Source organism: Ambystoma mexicanum, chromosome 6p (genome assembly GCF_040938575.1).
Source record: "Ambystoma mexicanum isolate Mex_15411 chromosome 6p, UKY_AmexF1_1, whole genome shotgun sequence".
Classification (NCBI taxonomy): Eukaryota; Metazoa; Chordata; class Amphibia; order Caudata; family Ambystomatidae; genus Ambystoma; species Ambystoma mexicanum.
In genome coordinates this window covers 1,237,179,328-1,237,197,679 of record NC_090935.1, presented here as the reverse complement: position 1 = coordinate 1,237,197,679, position 18,352 = coordinate 1,237,179,328, and positions in this window count along the sequence as shown.

Genomic DNA, 18,352 nt, shown 5'->3' with positions numbered 1-18,352 from the left:
TTTAGTAGCGCAACTTAACAATAACGTCCCTTTAACAAAGTTTTTTCACTCAATTTCATAGGTTTTTAGTAGCACAACTTAACCATAATATCCCTGACTTCATATACATGTAACATAGAACATACTAACCCCCTCGTAGTGATTTTCATGTCCGCGGACTACCGCCATGTCCGCGGACATATCGAAAATCTGAGCGTGGTGAATGTAAATTTATATAGTGTGCCCCATTTCCCCTTTGAAGTTGGCTCTGAAAAGAGCCATTTTTTTTGTTTTTTTTACAGATGCTTGACAGACACCTGTTATTTTGTATTTTTATTCTTGTTTTTTTTTCTTACTTTACACCTGAAATCTTCTAATAACCTTCTCCAAAGCAACCCTTACATTCCAAAATAGAAAGGCATTTCCCGTAAAAGATAAAGAGATGCCATCTTCTTTAAAATTAACAGCATTACTGGCATCAATATTCTCATTATTACAGAAGAACATACCAGCTCTAAGCATGAAGGCACACATGCCTTGGTTGATGACACACCTAGCAATGTTTTGCTGAGGACAAAAAACTGAACTATTGTCCCATATTGCCCTAGGTAGTAATCCAGAAAAAATTACTTTCTCATTTGGAAGGATCTTCATTACGGCTTGAACCAAGTGTTCCAAATCAGCCAACAAAGTAGGGGCACTGACGTTGCCCAAATGGAAAGCACCATAGTGCAAAAATACCACATGCGGACTGTTCATCGTGGCCATATCCTCACAAACTTGTACAATTCCCTGTACATTGCAATCAGGCACAGTGCTCCACACCACCTCCACTCCTTTCACATCAAAGTTCTTTGCAACATGCCTGCATTGAGCGTACTGTTGTAAACCATGCACAAACATATCTCCAAGCACCAACACCCTGACTTTCTCTACTTCTGCCATCTTCACCACACACAGTCTCTTTCAACACAAATCCACAACCTCGACATCTGATTGGCTGATCCGTACAGTCTTCTTTCCATGTTGGATTTCCTGGAAAAACCCGGATGTAGCATGCCCTGTCCACGAACAGCCGCGGTGTCCGCGGACGGCGTCCACTTTACTCTATGTGCCATTTCCTCATTGCATACAGCTAAGCAATCACACAATACGAATAACGTCCTCAGAACACCACCATTTTGTGAATTTTCGAACATTTCAGGACAATTATCATTTCATTATTCAACATATTAACATTACAAATATTATACTTTCATCTTGTACTCTGCACACAATGCTATTTTTCTCCATTAGTAGCTCAGTATACTAGATAGAATCCCATAATACAATGCTATTTATATCAATGCATCGTTCAAAGCACTAATAACGGTATGATATTTATTGGAATGTCCTTGACACTTTTTTCGCAACATTATAATAAAAATCCCTAGTACACAATTTCCATGAAAAGTACATACACATGTGATGTCATCAGTGATTTCATCAATGACATTTGCGATGTCATCTTTGATGTCCTGGGTGTTAGTCTTAGCAGTGCACGGTGGTGGCGCAAGTTATTTTTCATATTTTACCATAACTTGCGATTTTCAGGGGTCTTTCGGCTGTACTTAGAACCATAACGTCCCTTAAACAAACTTTTTTTAATATCACGCAAACAATATACAAACATGGCGTGCAAAAACCAACTTCTCACAGATGGCTTTACACGGAATGTTGCAAAGTAAGAATTTATGCTCGTTCACAGTGAAGGTCAGCTGCTTCCATTTTTTTCTCGGGCCCCGGAGAGGCTCACGAAGCGGACTATAAGGTTGTATTGTGTTTTGACCTTGACAGACAGAGATTGTGATGAAAGACTTCTCTTGAAGGAGTGTTGCTAAAACGTAAGAGAAGATAAGGATGAAATTTCTGAAACGAAACCACTTTTATATATTATATCACTATGCGAAAGATCGTTCGCACATGCAGAGTCGTATTTTGGGACTGCACTACTCGTAGACAATGGAAATTGCAATTGTACTGTAAGTAACCCTTTAGATTATTTTATACCAAATATAATTACAATAGCGTAGCATTAAAGACCGCTCAAGTTGAACTTGTTCGTTCAAAGTGGCATAATGTTTTCTACCGCGCACTATCACCGTCGAATTGATCCCCTGTCGTTTAGAGGGCTCTGAAAAAGGCAGACGACACAGGGTGGGTTAATAGAAATAATTTAACTGGTCTATAGGCGGTCAAGCGCTCTACTCGCTGTCCCACTTCACTGTAGCCTGTCAAGTGGCACAGCGAGTACAACGCTCGCTTTGACATCCGTGCACAGCTTGCTAACGCAAGTTCGAATCCCGGCAAGGCCAAACTCAGCCTTTCATCCTTCCGTGGTTGATAAATGAACACCACACACTGTGGGTAATAATAAGCACCGCTTGGATACCTCACGGTCTTAGCGCTATATGAATGGGAAAATATTATTTTATTATTAACATACTCCGTTGCACTATCTTCGATAGCAAATAGTTTCACTCCCTAATAAATAAAATGATGATTTTTAATGAAGATCGGCTGGTGAGACTAATTTATGTTTTTTAAAACAGGTATGTGGCCCCATTTTGCCTATGTCACGATTTACAGACTCCAGCGGATGGGGTCTTCAACTGCCAGGTGCAGGTCCAAATATGCAACTTCATGACCCTCACCATTTTATGGGACAATCGCCAAGGACCAATATGCCCTTACGCAGTACTAGCGGCTACAAACAACATACCAACCAATAGGGTGGTCTAATGGCTCGTTGTTGGAGCAACTTTCCGATTATCAGAGCGACCATTTACTGCTTTTATCATAAACCAACAGCCTATCTACCGCAAAGGAACAACGCGTGGCTCAAAATAAACTTTTGCTGATCGACAGCAGAGACAATAGCAAATCGCTGAATATTCACTAAACATTTCATGTGAAATAAATGTACTTTACCAAATGTACAATCCTGCTGTTTACTTTTAAACCACAGTTTCATATTCCGAATTGTGGCGCACTGAGTTGTAAGCTGATCTAACACCCTCTGTACCGCAAAGGAACATTGCGTGCCTCAACATGAACTTTTGCGGATCGACAACAAAGACAAATGCAAATTGCTGAATATTCTCTAAACATTTGATGTCAAATAAATGTACTTTACAAAATTTACAATCTTGCTGTTTGCTTTTAAATCACTGTTTCATATTCCGAATTGTGGTGCGCTGTGTTGTGACATAATATGTGTTGTCTTCCGGGTTCTGTGTAAAGTCACTTAGGACTGGAGAGGACTGGGCGCGTTTGATGATGGACAGCATCCTGAGGACACCCCCAGTTTGTGTATTTACGAACAATTAAGTACACCGCGAGTGTTGATAGCTCATTTTTACCTTCCTTGTGAACAAAAATGACACATACTCCGTCCTCTAAACACCCCACCATTTAGTTTATTTACAAAATGTCAGTACAGCCGTGTTCTCCACGGACAAATCGAACACAACAAAAATGTCGAGCACATAAAAAAACAAAACATTGAACCTTTCTCATACTCCCCCACCCTCCCCAAACACTCTTACACACCAACACACGGCACTAAATACAATTTTTTATCCACGTTTCACCGCGCTGTACACGGTCGATGGCGAATACAAGATGGCGGGCGCCACAGAAAATCTGACGCGCTCCACGCCCCTCGTCGTCCAATCAGCGAACACGTCGCATGTCCGCGGACATGACGCAAGGCCATGGGCCAATCGGAGTGCTGTCCGCGGAGCGAACAGGGAAGTCTGTCCACGAAGCGAACACAGATATCAATAATTTACGTTTTGGTCATTTTATAAAAAACTACTGGACGGATTTACACCAAATTTGGTGTAAATCCGTCCAGCGGTTTGGCCTGTGGCCGTGCGCAAAGTTTTTTCCCATTATGTCTATAGGAAAAAACACAAGTTTTGTGACCCCCCCTATAACTTTTCCCCCCCGGATGAATCCTCACCAAAAATTCAGAGTGGGCCATATACTTTTTTTGCAAAGTTTGGTGAGGATTCGTCCAGGGGGAGCGAAGTTATAAGCCACCCAAAAAGTGCTCTTCCTATGGAAACACCAACTTAACCATAACTACATGGACGCCATGTATGTAATGCCATTTAACTAAATCAATTCCCTTTGAAAAGTAAATACGCTGTTGGGCTGAGTATAGTTTAGCATGCTATTCATAATATCAATGAACCTAGTGTGCATATATTCTTTAAAAATAATAGTATGGTTTTGTCCATTGATCACAATGTGAAGGATAGATGAAATTCAACAGAAAGCAACATTCATAGATTCTATTCATTTAAGAAATACAGACAATTCTTCATCTTTATTATGGACTCCTGGGTTCAGTAACGCGAATGAGACTATAGATGTTGACTCCAATTGAGGAAGACACTGCACTCTATTGCTTCCCCTTGAACTGGGCTTCATCCCATACCAAATAGCTACATTAGTAATGATTCAGTTGTGTGATGTGCTGCAAAATATATTGCCACCGAGTACTTTATGTCCTTGCTTTTTACTAAAGCAATAGAACCCGAGGAGTGTGGGGGGCATATACAGGCCTGAGCAAATCCTTACCAATAGCCCTGGGGTATTACCCAACTGGTAATGCCCCCTCCAAGGGTTCTATTGCTATTAGTAACCCGACATGCTGTACCAGAGTACTAATAGTTTATTTTTCTCGGGTTGAGAAACGGCATGTTAACTGTTTCTCAACTCTAGAAAAAAACTACAAACAAGATGGCAGCCATGGATCAGGGACAATGGATCTTCAGGTAGTCCCTTCCCCCTTTCAATGGCGGCCATTCGCGCCCCAGGGATGCGCCGGAAACACTGATGTTCCCGGCGCCGAAGAGGTACAAGGCAGGAAAAGGTAAGGGGGTGGTGGAGGATGAAGATGTGGAAAAGGGGGTGCAGGGGTGGGGAGGAAGGGGCAGGGGAAGCAGGGGAGATGAAGGCAGCATCCCGCTTTGAGGAGGATTGGAGTGGGGTTTTTCTCAGTGTTTTAAAGACCCAGTTGTGAGCTACCCCTTTGGCTGGGACGCCGTCACAGCACCCTCATTGGGTACTAATGCACAATATTGCTGAAGTTTACATACCTTTTACAGACAAATTGCGGACCCATCATATTTTAAATCAAATGCGACTCCAAGTACCACAAATCATTTGATGCATGTGATGGTTGATTGAATATTCCACAATCTCTTCAATGGAGCGTAGCTCAATGCAAGCCTTAGAATAGCAATTGTATACAATTTAGACTGCATACATCTTGTACATTTAACTTGATTTCTTTGTTTGGACTGCCAGTCACCATCATTTTGTACAGCAGTCAATAAACCGGGTCAGAGTAAATCTATGAATGATGGTGGTTTAGAAAAAGGGACTTCTTTATGCAAACCTAATGCAGGGACTATATCCTCGTCTGAAAAAAGTTTCAAGACAGTGCATAGTTCTAAACCTAATTGGGGTTAATGCAGTTTTCTCTTTCAGTTTAGGATAAAAGAAGTCTAGTCTGGTTCATGACATAGCTTTTTAATATGCTTGCTGACAACATATCTCAGGTAATCCAGGTGTTTGAAGCGTTCCAATGTATAATATATGAACATTTCTTTTGCTCTGAGTAATTTCCGGGATGGAATCCTCCCATTGATGATTGCAGATGGTTCCATGTTGTGATTGGCAAAAGCAACTAGAGAAACTGCACAACACAGAGCAAGGTTAAGGGCTGAGTGGTTGACATGCTTTCCCTGTTGGCAGAGTTCTTTGAATGATTCATGAATGCATATGGAGGTACCCTACATATCCTTAGTACAGGAAAATACATTCAAGTAAATATTTAAATGTGTTATCAACGCAAGGGTGTTCCTCGGTCACTCTGACAGGAATCAGGGTCAAAAACAGTTCACATATTATGTTCACATTCAGAGATACTTTTTCAGCATTGAGCTTCCCTGACAAGACATTGAAATTCCTTAAAGCAAACTTTGCTAAAGGGAGGTTATCTTTGCGGCACACAAAACGAATCCACAAATTCTCCAGTTCATTAAAAAAAAACATAACAAGGCCAGCGCCACCCTGCCATAACCATAACTCAGCCACTGCCATGCTCCCTCATGGCATCTCTTGTTCTACAAAATGAAGTAGGACATTTGGTACAGAAAAAAACTTCATTTAATTAGTACTTTTCGTGCTGGCTCGCAAATCAAATTAAATGGACCTAAAGTAATCTGCGGTACTAATGCTTTTCCTTTGCTGTTTATGTTCCTCATGTCCTGTAGTGAGGGTGGGTACATGCTTGTAACCTTTGTTGAAATATGCAGAATCATGAAAAGTGCATGGTGGTGGCCGATTTAAAAAAGATGTTTCACTGAGTTTCAAATGAGTTGTAATGATGTACGCTATCATGCCCACAGTTCATACAGAGAATGGCCTGTGGCCATGCCCAGGCAACTCCTGGCCACATGCTTTGTCCATTGGGATTACTTGAGGCCACACCTAATGGCCACATTGCAGAGGACACGTCTATTATGTTTGGTCTGTTCACCCCAAGCCATCTGCTGTTGGCACTGGGTGTGGCCTGTGGCCATTTTGCCCAAGGCATTCACTGGCCCCAGGATACCCCTCAGCAATTGCCTCTGGCCATACATGATGTCCTTTTAGCCCCAGGCATCCAAAAGCCAGCCACTGTGCACAGTTGCCAGTTTGCCCAGGCATGGGAACCCTCAAGCCACCTTCTGTGGCCACATTGCTTTGCCTATGTCCATGTCTGATGGGTAGTTAAGGCAGACCATAGCCTTCCACTCCACTTCAGGCCTCCCCAAAGTCAGCTAACTGGCCCACTGCACAGCCCCAGGACACACACTGCACCAACTGGGTATAGCCTGTGAACATGCACAGGGGGTACCTCATCAGGGACATGCCCTTTGAAATGCACTGAGAACTGCCAATACAAGTGTGGTGGCCATTGGGCATGGTCACTTTGCCCATGTCTTGGCCTTCAACCAGGCCAAGGGCATCCCCATGCCAGTTCATTAGGCCATGTGAAGTGGCCACTTGCTAGGACATGACCTCAGGCCATGGTCTGAGGTATGAACAAACCACTTGGTGGGGCCATGCCCAGTCGTGACTTTTCCCAGGCATGGCAACCACCAAGCAACTGCTAAATCCCCTGGTCTTGGCAATTGACAATCAGCAGTGGCCACTTTTCCTTGGGCATCGCCTTTGTTCATAATCCAGGAACTCCCAGATCTACCAATCATGGCAACTGGCAATGGCCTTCAATCATGCCCAGAGGCGCTTTGCCTAAGGCAAATATTTTGGACCGACTCGGCATGGATTGTGGTCTTGCCCAGTTTCTGCTTTGGCAGGGGCAGTGTCTTTTGGCCAGAACTCACTGTGGCCAGGGAAGTTTGGGTGTGAGCATCAGGGTGCTGGCACTCAAATATACCAAAGTCACTGCCAGCAGTGAGTGGGCAGGTGTCTCTTCCACAAGATACCCCTAGATCCCTCCATAATCTCCTAGTCCAGTCTTCTCTCTCTTCTTGTGCCCTCTGTTTTGCCTCCTCTACTTTCCCTATGTCCCGCATTGATCAAGCCCTCTTTAGCTCCCTTCTTAGTTCCTCACCTTCCAGTCTTCTCCTCCCGCCTCCTTCTCTTCTGATACCTCTGATGGCTTGTCCTCCCTGGCTTCTCTCACTCTTCTTTGTTTCCCTTCCTCTCCCAAATTTGCTGAGCCTGTTTCAGTCTGCTCCTCCATAGACAGCCTTTGCCCTTCCCCCTACTGCTTCTTCCTCTGCTCTGAATTTCACTCTCCTGCCTCCTTCCCTTTCTTCACGTCTTACCACTTATGAGCTCCTCCACTTAGTGTCCCCTCTATAGTTCTTTCCACTTTTTCTCAAACCTTTCATTGTTGTACCTCCTCTGCTGATCACCCTCTCCAGGTCTTTCTACTCTCTTCTCAAATCTTTCAAACTTCCTCCTTCTCTACTAATTGACCCTCTGCCCAGGTCTTTCCACTTTTCTTTTCCTCCTTTCACTTTCTCTTTCCCCTCTCATTTATATCATTTTACACTTAGGCTGTTAACACTCTCCTGCTTGCTTTCTTCTCAGTCCTTACTCACTCTTCATCACCACTCTCCACCACTACTGCCACTGCCTTCCAGCACCCACACCAGCACTGAATGGAGGATTCCTATATAATGGTGTGGACCTGGCACGAAAGGACAGCAAATGCCAAACTGTGCTCATCTGCGGTGCTTCAAGTGATGAATGTGAATTTTGGCTCCTTGGATTTGAAATGTACTTCATAGATGTTTCTGTTTGGTCCATGCCCCATGGCATGGCTTGGCAGACTGAAACTTCAAGAGGACTGTCCGCCATCTTGGACTGCAGATTGTTCCTGTGTTACTTGCTGCTAGTTTGTCTCTCCGGAGCTGCAAGGTAGCTATCTCAGACCTTCCCACTCGTGAGCGTCTTTCCCACGAGGTTGTTGGTTGGCACAGGAAAGTAATTGCTAGTGAATGAGTGAACCTCTTGCTGAGTGTTAGTTGTCTTGAAGCTGCAACATCCTGCGTTCCTATGCTCTCTTAAAGATCCTGCTGCCTTTACTTGTCTTTCTTGAAAATGATGCGTATGGCGATCAACTGCTTATCCTGAACTTCCAGTCCAACTGTGGAATGTGTCAAGCATTAGTTCTTATTGCAGGCATGATATGATATGATATGATATAATATTTTATTTATATTGCACCCGTACACAAGTGTTTCAGGGCATGGCAATCCAACTGAAGTTTGGAGGTGAATAGGTGTTTGGGAAACCCAGGATTGTAGTATTGGTTAACATGGTTGAATGGTGGGTGCTGGTGCTGGAGCAACATGGAATGGTCAGGATGAAGGGAGGAATATCACATGGTAGAGAGGGTTGGGAAGCCCCAGGGTCCTTCACTTTTCCTTCTCCTGAAACTATATATTTTAGCAGGTGCTGAAACACCTGGCTCCATATTCTCCTCAGCCTCATTTACTCCAAGCACAGAACCGTGTCACTGTATGCTATTTGATAAAATTGCCTCAGTAATACATAGCAATGTTGAAATTCAACAAAGGTACCAGGCGCCCCTCTCTCGGAAGAACAAGGCATGATAACCTGTTCAGTGGTTGTTAACCACATTGAGAGTTCGCAGCCATCTGCTTTTTGTTCACTGTACCTTTTACAGTTGGGAAATATCCATTTGCATATCAGTCTTTGTCCCGCCCACATGGCCAATCCAGCACCGAAATGCTATGGCAATTCCTCTCTGAACAAGAGTACCTACAGCAACCCCACACACGTGTTTCAGCCTTGTTGGGCATCATCAGTGAGGTGAAGCTGAGCCTCTCTAAGCACAGTGAGCAGGGAGTCCACGTCTGGTTGCCCCTAGGTAACCCAGGGTGACCAACCCCAAGTTCCTTCAAAAATGTTGAAACACTGCATCAGTGGTGCAATGAATGAGTTTGCAGGCAATGCGGGAGAAGATGCAGGAGCTGTTTGGAGGTCTGCTCCTCAGTCTCCGTGTCTGGTTAAAGACGGTCTTAACATCTGGGAGCCAACAATCGAATCTGAAAAGCTTGGTACATAATTTCCCAGCAATGGTATTTAAGTGCTTCTAGAGGTCTTCAAACCTGATATTCATTATAAAATCTGCATTTCAATGAGAGCCCAGCCAGGGAAGAGACAAATAGGCGGCTGTGAGGTGTTGGAGTGGAATTATAGTGTGGCCACCAATTTGGGCAAATTGCGACATTTTGACACCTTTATTCTATTGCCCATATTTAAGAGTGTGGAACAGGAACATTGTGTGGCTGACCATCGCTCGATGCTTGTTTAATTGATCTGCCCTATGGATTACACGTGTTTCGGCAAGGTGCCTTTCTCAAATCAGGGCTTATCCATCTTTATTTCTCTTGATCATTACTGGAAGCGTAATAACAGGGATCAATCCCAACTGCAAATATCATTGCCGCGTCCCACGTTCAAGTGAAGTGTTGCTGACCCTGATTTGAGAAAGGCACCTTGCCGAAACATGTGTAATCCATAGGGCAGACCAATTAAACTTCCTTATCACACAACAGCAATTGGACTTAGTCTCCAGCATAATTTTTTCTGGCGCAGTAATAAGGTGTGACCACAGCAGCCTGGTTTCCTATTCAAATTCACCCCTCTCTCCATTAATGAAGTAGAAAACATAATCACCAGCCTCAAACCATCAAGATGTCAGGGAAACATCGGCCCCGCAAACATTATCAAAGAGGCAGCGAGAGATCTCGCACCTTTCATCACCACTTTTATAAACACATCATTTGAAACCAGCACGGTCCCATCTAATCTGAAGGATGCCTGGGTCCTACCACTAGTAAAAGAACCTAACTGTGATAAGGATATTCCCACGAACTACAGACCAATCATCACAGTGCCTTTCCTACTGAAAATTTTAGACAGTGCAGCTTATTTACGGATACTGGCACACCTAGAAACCAACAATCTTCTTGGCTTGCGGCAATCAGGGTTTAGACCAAGACATGGTACTGAAACTGCCTTAATAGACTTGAAAACCAAATGGAAGACAAAGGAAACATAGCCCTCCTTCAGATAAAGCAGCTGCCTGGATACAATCCTTCCTTGACAAGAGAATGATGAGAGACTTCACACCAACTTCATTGGCTGATCCAGCATTGGTCACTTGTGGAGTACCACAGGGGTCCTGCGTTTCACTGATGTTGTATAATATATTCACCAAGCCCTTGTTTGATAACCTTGACCATTTGGGTGTCACTTACACTACCTATGCAGACGACTCCCAAATTCTCATCCCTATCGCTGGTGATTACGACCTTGATACGAAACTACTGAATCAAATGTACCTTATCATCAAGGCATGGATGGCCACACATGGCCTCTGCCTCAATGATGATAAGACTGAATTACTTCTTCTTCGTTCCCTATCCAGACTAAATAAACTAGACAATCAGTTTAAATCCTTTAATATAGATGGCATCAGCATATTGGTGACCAAGGAAGTCAAAACACTCGGGTTCTACCTTGACTCATCCTTGACCTTGACCAGACAGGTGATTCAACAGCTTCGGCCACTGCTTATACTTGCAAACTAATAAATGCCTGCAGACCTTTCCTATCCACAGCTAGTTGCACTACACTAGCTGGACTGCTCATTGTATCCAAATTGGATTACTGTAATGCATTATACCTGGGAACTAGCAAGAGAAACCTAAAAAAACTAAACATACTTCAAAATAACATGCTCAGATATGCCCTAAACATACTAAGATCTCATCATATATCATCTGCTAGACGCAATTCCCACTGGTTGTCAGTCAAGGACAGAATCGCGTTCAAAACATTGGCCCTCACCATAGATGCCTTTCTAACTCAGCACCAAAATACCTGACCTGCACATTTATCAGAAGCCAATCAGACTGACCTATCAGATCTTCACAACTATACTGTCCCAGAGTTCCTAGATTTAAGTTACAGAAATCAGTAGGCAGCAGCTTCCCTGTTCTAGCAACTAAACTGTGGAGCTCCCTACCCATAGCCTTAAGAGCAGAACCATCACTCCCCCATTTCAGAAAACATGCAAAAAATAGGCTCCTCACCCTGGAGACCCCATAACTGTATGCTTCTTCATGCTAATCTGTAATTATATACTAAAATTCCATGTAATGTCCCTTTATATATGATGTATCTATCTAATGTATACAGTATTTGTCCTTTGTATATAATTCATGTATGTATATTGTTTTGACTGTATGTAACTCATTGTGTAACCCTACGTAACGCACCCAGATACCTGAGGGTTAGGTGAGCTATATAAATAAATAAACTAAACTAAACATGACCAGCTGCTTGATGTAAGACGGTGTTGCCCACAATGGAAAAGTGTTGAATTTGTGCGTGTCGTGTGCAAGTTATATTTTGAAAATGATCGTGCCCTGCTCCACTTCCTGTCCAATATTTTATTCTATCAGCACTGTGGCCTTTATTAGCTACAAAAGAGCATGTGGTGGGATCTTGAAAAGTAGGTTACAGCAGGACACAAGGCGAGTGCTAATCACTGTACACTGCAGATGCAGGGTGAGGTGAAGAGATTTGGGTGACACCAAGAACATTTAATTAATTTCCTATTTATTTACTCTAGTTTGTGATCTTTACTTTTCATACACTCCCTGATACAAGACTGGTGATGATGCAGGATTATATGGAGCACTGTCTCAGACCCACAAAATCTAATTTGTGACGGTCATGTGTGAAACGTCTTAAATTCGAAGCCCAAACCAGAGGCACCATCAAATGGGGGGAATCCTAGCAGCATATATTCAAGCCCTAAACCTGGCAAACAACTTGAAATCCACCAGCAAGGCTCCATCTAATGCTTTAATCAAGATAAAGGGTCCAGCTTCTACACTCAACACTAGATATAGGGCCTAGAGTGAACACTGAGATGTGCAGAACAATACTTTCCATGCCTTTTTTGACACTGCAAACACAACCCCCACAAATCTAGTCAGAACAAGAGCCGTCCTTATTTCTTTACCACAAGCTTGGGCCCTATTTCAACAGCATCCAAGTACTCAGGTTGCCACCACCAGTGTCACACAGCTAAAATACCTCATCCAAGCCATGATCAATCCAGAGCTAAATGGATACAAAACCACTTCTGCACATGTAAGGCCTGGGATGGTGTTTTGGCTACGTCTCTGCAATAGTAAGCTTGCACATGGCACAGATTAGTGAATACAATTTTGCTTTATCTTACAGAAGTCATCTCACTGTCAAATCCTCGCCTTTGCTACTGACTCTGCACTTCAACATCACAAAATCTAGTACGCTTGGCCCTGCTTGCCTTGCTGGTTGTGCGATGTTGGCATCCCAACTACAGGCATGTGTCTAAAGGAGGGAGAAAGAAACAAGACTTTGTAATACTCTACACAGGTCCTAACATCTGTGACATCATCTTTTAACCACTAAAGTTCTTGAGAGACACACACAATGCTTTAAAGATAAGTCTAGGAGTCTATTTCTTTCCAATAAAGGATGTGGATTAAGAACACTACAGTTTGTATCTCTACAACCAAGTAAAAAGAGAAATCAATGTGTAGCTTTGTCTTGGGACTCAGAGCAAATGATCAAAATCAAGATACAGAGCATTAGTTCATTGGCCAGCACTTACCTGCACTGTTTGAAGGTCTGGTAAAATCAAATCAAGTTACATATTGTCAAAGCCATAAACAAGGTCACCCAAAACTAACTAGAGATACCATTCAATGTTCAGAAGGAAACACAAAGAGAGCTTCAGTTGCTGCTTGATGAGTACATTTTCTGAGGCCGTCAGTAACCCTACCCTTTGGGTCTCAACAATAGTACCTGTACCCAAAAGGAATGGGGGTGGACAAATATGAATGTGCAAACTGCATCTAACCTAAGGATACCATCAACTAAGACTGAACTGCTTCCCATCGCACCACCAATTTTGCAACTCACAAAGGGCTTTTTAGATGCAAATTATAGTATTCACTTTCAGTGTCTCTTTAGATGGAGAGGATTTACAAGAACAAACACAGCATGTCATCTAACACATCACGACTGTCTGTATTATCGTGAAAACATTAATAGTTCTGGTATGTTTTAAGAGAAACATGACAACACACTAAAATGCGTAGCTCATGCTAATAAAAATGTACGTTCAATAAATTGATGGTAAAGTTCCATGATGACATATTTTCAAAGAACAACATTATACCCGACCCCAGCAAAGTGGATGCCCTCACCTTGATAACTGTGAACGACAGTCAATGAAGGCTTTTGTCCATTGGCTTGCCCCTTCATTAACTAACCAGTTGAGTTTAGGAGTATATGTAGATTAAACAGTGTTGATTGGTGTTCAAGTCCATTCAGCGGCAGATAGCAGGTACCAAATGCACGTGTACAAAACTAATCACTAATGCCAATTGAGTTGGCAAATCTCAAATCTAGCTGCACATTGGGCCTCATTACAAGGTGGGCGCAAAGGGATACCGGGCACCGTTAAGGACATCGGTGGCGGTAATCCCTTTGCGCCCTATTCCGAGGTCGCTTAGCGGGTCCCTTCCTTAACACCTGGTTTTACCAGGCTTTATGGACAGGGCCCGTTAAGGGACTTCAGAGCTAATAACGGTACCGCTTTGCCTTCCTCCTTTCCATTGAGCCCTATGGGGGCTGAAATGGGAATGAGGAATGGCTTTTTCAATGGGGACTTACCAGTCCCGCAAAGGTCAGAATAGACCGGTAAGTCCCCATTGAATGAGGGAAGACTCGGTACCGGTATTGGAGGTAGTCATGGCGCTAATAGCGCCATGACTACCTCCAACCTCGTAACGAGGCCCATTGTCTTTAGCCACTGTATGGAATCTAGTTGTATTTTGAACCTGACACTGTCTCAAATGTAGCCGCACTTTGACGTTAGTCACTGTATTGAACCTAGGTGTATTTTGATCCCTGCCACTGTCTCAAATCTAGCTGTGCTTTTGACTTTAGTCACTGTACTGAATGTAGGTGTATGGTGAACCTGCCACTGTCTGAACTCTAGCTATGACTTTGACCCCTTTAGCCAGTGTTTGAATCTAGCAGTATTAGAATCCTGCCACTGTTTTGTAGCCAGCTGTATTCTAATTCCCCCACTGTTTCAAATCCAGCTACACTCTACATTAACCACTCTATTGAATCTAGGTGTAGTTTGAAACCATGCAGGAAACAAGGCATCACACTCTATGTCAATGGAAGATAGCCGCAGGCACGGCCCCAGACACGCACGCTTCTGCTATTATACATCTCTTATATTGCACAACACCCCTGACAGTAGAATGCAGCTACGTCCCACGACAGAAAATCGGTCTGGCTGGACACGTAATCAGTCTCCCGCACTTGCATACTCTCCCGAAAATGTCTCAGCACCCACCCACATGCCAGCTCAACATGGGTGGCTAAGAGGGACTTTGCCACCCCTACCGACCTTCACATTGCCTAAAATGCACACATGCATTCTAAACTCCTCCGACAAATCTTTCCTTACAATGGACTTCGGTCCACCAAGGGCGTTCACCTACAGCGCTTTCAGCCCATACAATGAGAAAAGGCGCTATAGAAATGTCAATTTCCATTACATTACAGTTGGCCAGGATTATCACAGAATGAGCCAGGAATGGATATCTGGAGAAAGATTGCATTTTATGCTAGAAGGCATCCCATGCAGCGTGCATACTCACAATTAAGAAACCTGGTAAGTCGTACATGACTGCGAGTAACATAATTTCTTTTTGTATGGCAATCCCTTCACCATTAACACAGATCATCAGGTGCTGCTCATTATGTGTGGCAATCCAAGAGTAAAAATACTGTCAAGCATAGAGCAATGGGGTCTCTTTCTAGACAACAGATTAGAAATGATGCATGAACCTACGAAGCAGAACAATCTCACTGATCTATTTTCCAGACTCCCAACAATAAATGACTTTAGGTTGTCCCTTAGGCAGCTGAGGAATATTTGATTATTTGATTTATTTTATTTTCTTTATTGGGTATTTGTTAGGAAGCTATAGAACAAATGGTTTTCAGGGCACCACAATAAAATAACCAGTGGGGGAACAAGAGAGAAAGGTAAGTAACGGTCCTATTAGGCCTTGTGACATTCGGATTGTGCAAATGTAGAACAAGAAGTGCGAGGGAAAAAGGGGGGTGCCGGTCTGCGCAATTGTCGCAGTGCAGGGGTTGCAAGGGAAAAGCTGGGTAGAAAGAAGCAGGTGCAAGTGCTCAGGATCGCCCAGGGAGGCATGTTCCAGTATTCCGTTGTTGTGGGACCACAAGCTAAGCATGAGGAATGGGGATGGAGTGGGCAGAGAGGGCCTGGAACCCTGTAAAACTCAGAGGGAACCAGGTAGCCAGTCATTGCAGCAGAGGGAGGAGTTAGCAGGAGATGGAACAGAGGGAAGGAAGAGGAGAAAAGGAGGGTCTTGAGGAGCTTTCGAAACTTAGAGAGATCCGGCTCAAGCCTGAGAGGGGCAGGGACACCATTCCAGAAGGACACTCCTGTGGAGGTAAGAGATATACCGCCCACTCTTTGCTTAGAGAAGCGTCTGATCTGCAGAGAGTTGTAGCAAGCAGATCAAAGGGCTCTAGCGGGGTTGTATTTAGGGAGAGAGAGTTGGATATAATGGGGTCCAAGGCCACAGAAAGCCTTGTGGATGATGCATAGGGACATGAATCTGATCCTATCAGCAACCAGTAGCCAGTGGAGAGACATTAGGACTGAAGAGAGGTGATCCGTGGGCTTGAGGCCAAGGATAAGTCTCGCAGTACTATTCTGGACTAGTTGAAGGGGCGAAGCGAGGATAAAGGAAGACTGAGGAAGAGACGGTTGCAATAGTCAAGCATAGAGAGGACCAGAGCTCTGGAGACATTAAGTTTACGGGGAAAGGTGGGGAAAGGGAGAATGACTATGAGGAGGTGCAGCTGATAGTGGGCCTTTTTGGCAAGGTCTTTGATGTGAGGAGAGAAGGAGTGAGAGAAATCAAAGATGACACCAAGGTTTGTGCCTCACACGAGGGTGAGGGGAGTGGGCCAAAAGAGGGTGACCAGTGAGAGGGAAGAAAAGTAGGAGCTGGGGTCCCAATGAGAAGGATCTCCGTCTTACTGGTATTAAGGCAAAGATCATTGGAAGCACACCATGAATGAATAGCATTCAGAAATTAAGGGATGAGAGAGGAGGCAATTGAAGGAAGCTTGAAGGAGAGCTGCATAACACTGGAAGTGAGGAAAGAATGAGGAGATAAAGTGGGCCAAAGGGGCAAGGTAGATGGTGAAAAGCCAAAGGGAGAAGATAGAGCCTTGGGGGACACCACGGGTGGGGAGAGCAATAGGGGAATGAAAAGAGCCCAGTTGATCCTGGGAGGGAAAGTCAGAGAGGAAGGAGGTCAACCAGTCCAGTGCAAGGCCTGCGATGCCAGCTGTGTTGCAGAGGCTATTAGTCAGGATGAAATGATTGAGCATGTCAAAGGCAGAGGAACGACCCAGAAAGATAAGAACGGAAGGAGAGTTGAAGTCAAGATTTGAGAGAAAGTATTCAACAGTTTTGGTGCCTCTGGCTGCTCTGAAGCCAGATTGGTGGTCGTGGAGGCAACCGACTGATTTGGTGTGTTGCATCAGTTGGGAGATGGCCAACTTCTCCAGGGGTTTGCCCAGGAAGAGGGTACAGGAGACATGGCAGTAGTTAGCTGGGCAGGAGGGGTCGACAGAGGGCTTTTTCATGAAAGGATGCACAAGGGAGTGCTTGAGGGGTAGCGGGAAGGAGCCGGTGGCAATGCAGTGATTACAGAAATTGGCAGGGGATAGTGCAAGGGAGGCATTGTTGTCCTTGATAGTTCTGGAGGAGCAAGGAAGCACCTGTCTGGAGGAGACGTTCATACAGTGGACTTGTCTGAAGACCTCATCCAGTGCTATAGGTGAGAAAGAGCAGAGTAGAAGGGGAGGAGAGAGAGGCACCAAGGGAGGCCTGAGAGATGTGGGGTGGGGAATGGAGTAGAGGAGAGTGAGGACAGTGTCTCTTGCCTTTTGGTTAGGAAGTAGGAAGTGAGTGAGGTACAGAGGGTCAGGGATGGCAGGGGAGAAGTAGAGACTGCAGTAGGATTGGCAGGTTCTTGCAGATTTGTATGCATGCATGTATGTAAATGTAATGTAATTGTAATATGTAAACTACATTTTCCACAATGCATAGCCTCTTTCCCTATCTTTGGAAGACATTGTTGCCTCCAGGAAGACTGCTTCCATTATGCTAGCCATGAAACCAGTCCATTCCCAGTGATGGAGACATGCAGAGACGTTATATGTTACAAATTCGAATGATCCTTTATTGAGAATGGACTATATTTGCCCTTCATTTCGTTTTATTACTTAGAGTCCAGAACATGGGTGATCTGTTTGATGGCTAGATATCCCTTCTATCTGCTTCGTGTACTTTATTGTGAATGATTTCAAGTCATAACTCAATCAGACTTAATTTAATAACAATGCAAACCTTTCTCATCAAATTACTCTCTAATACACAATATAAAATACTGTTTAGAACCAGATAAATATTTTGGTTCATTTTTCATTTCCATGAGTCAAGTATTCACATGAAAATCCCCTTTCATTTTTGGCTGTGTCTTTGCAAATATCATTCATGTCGTGTTGAAATTCTAATTATGAAATTGCAGTGCACTCTGCTTTTGCGTAAAATATTCCTTAAGGTACCACC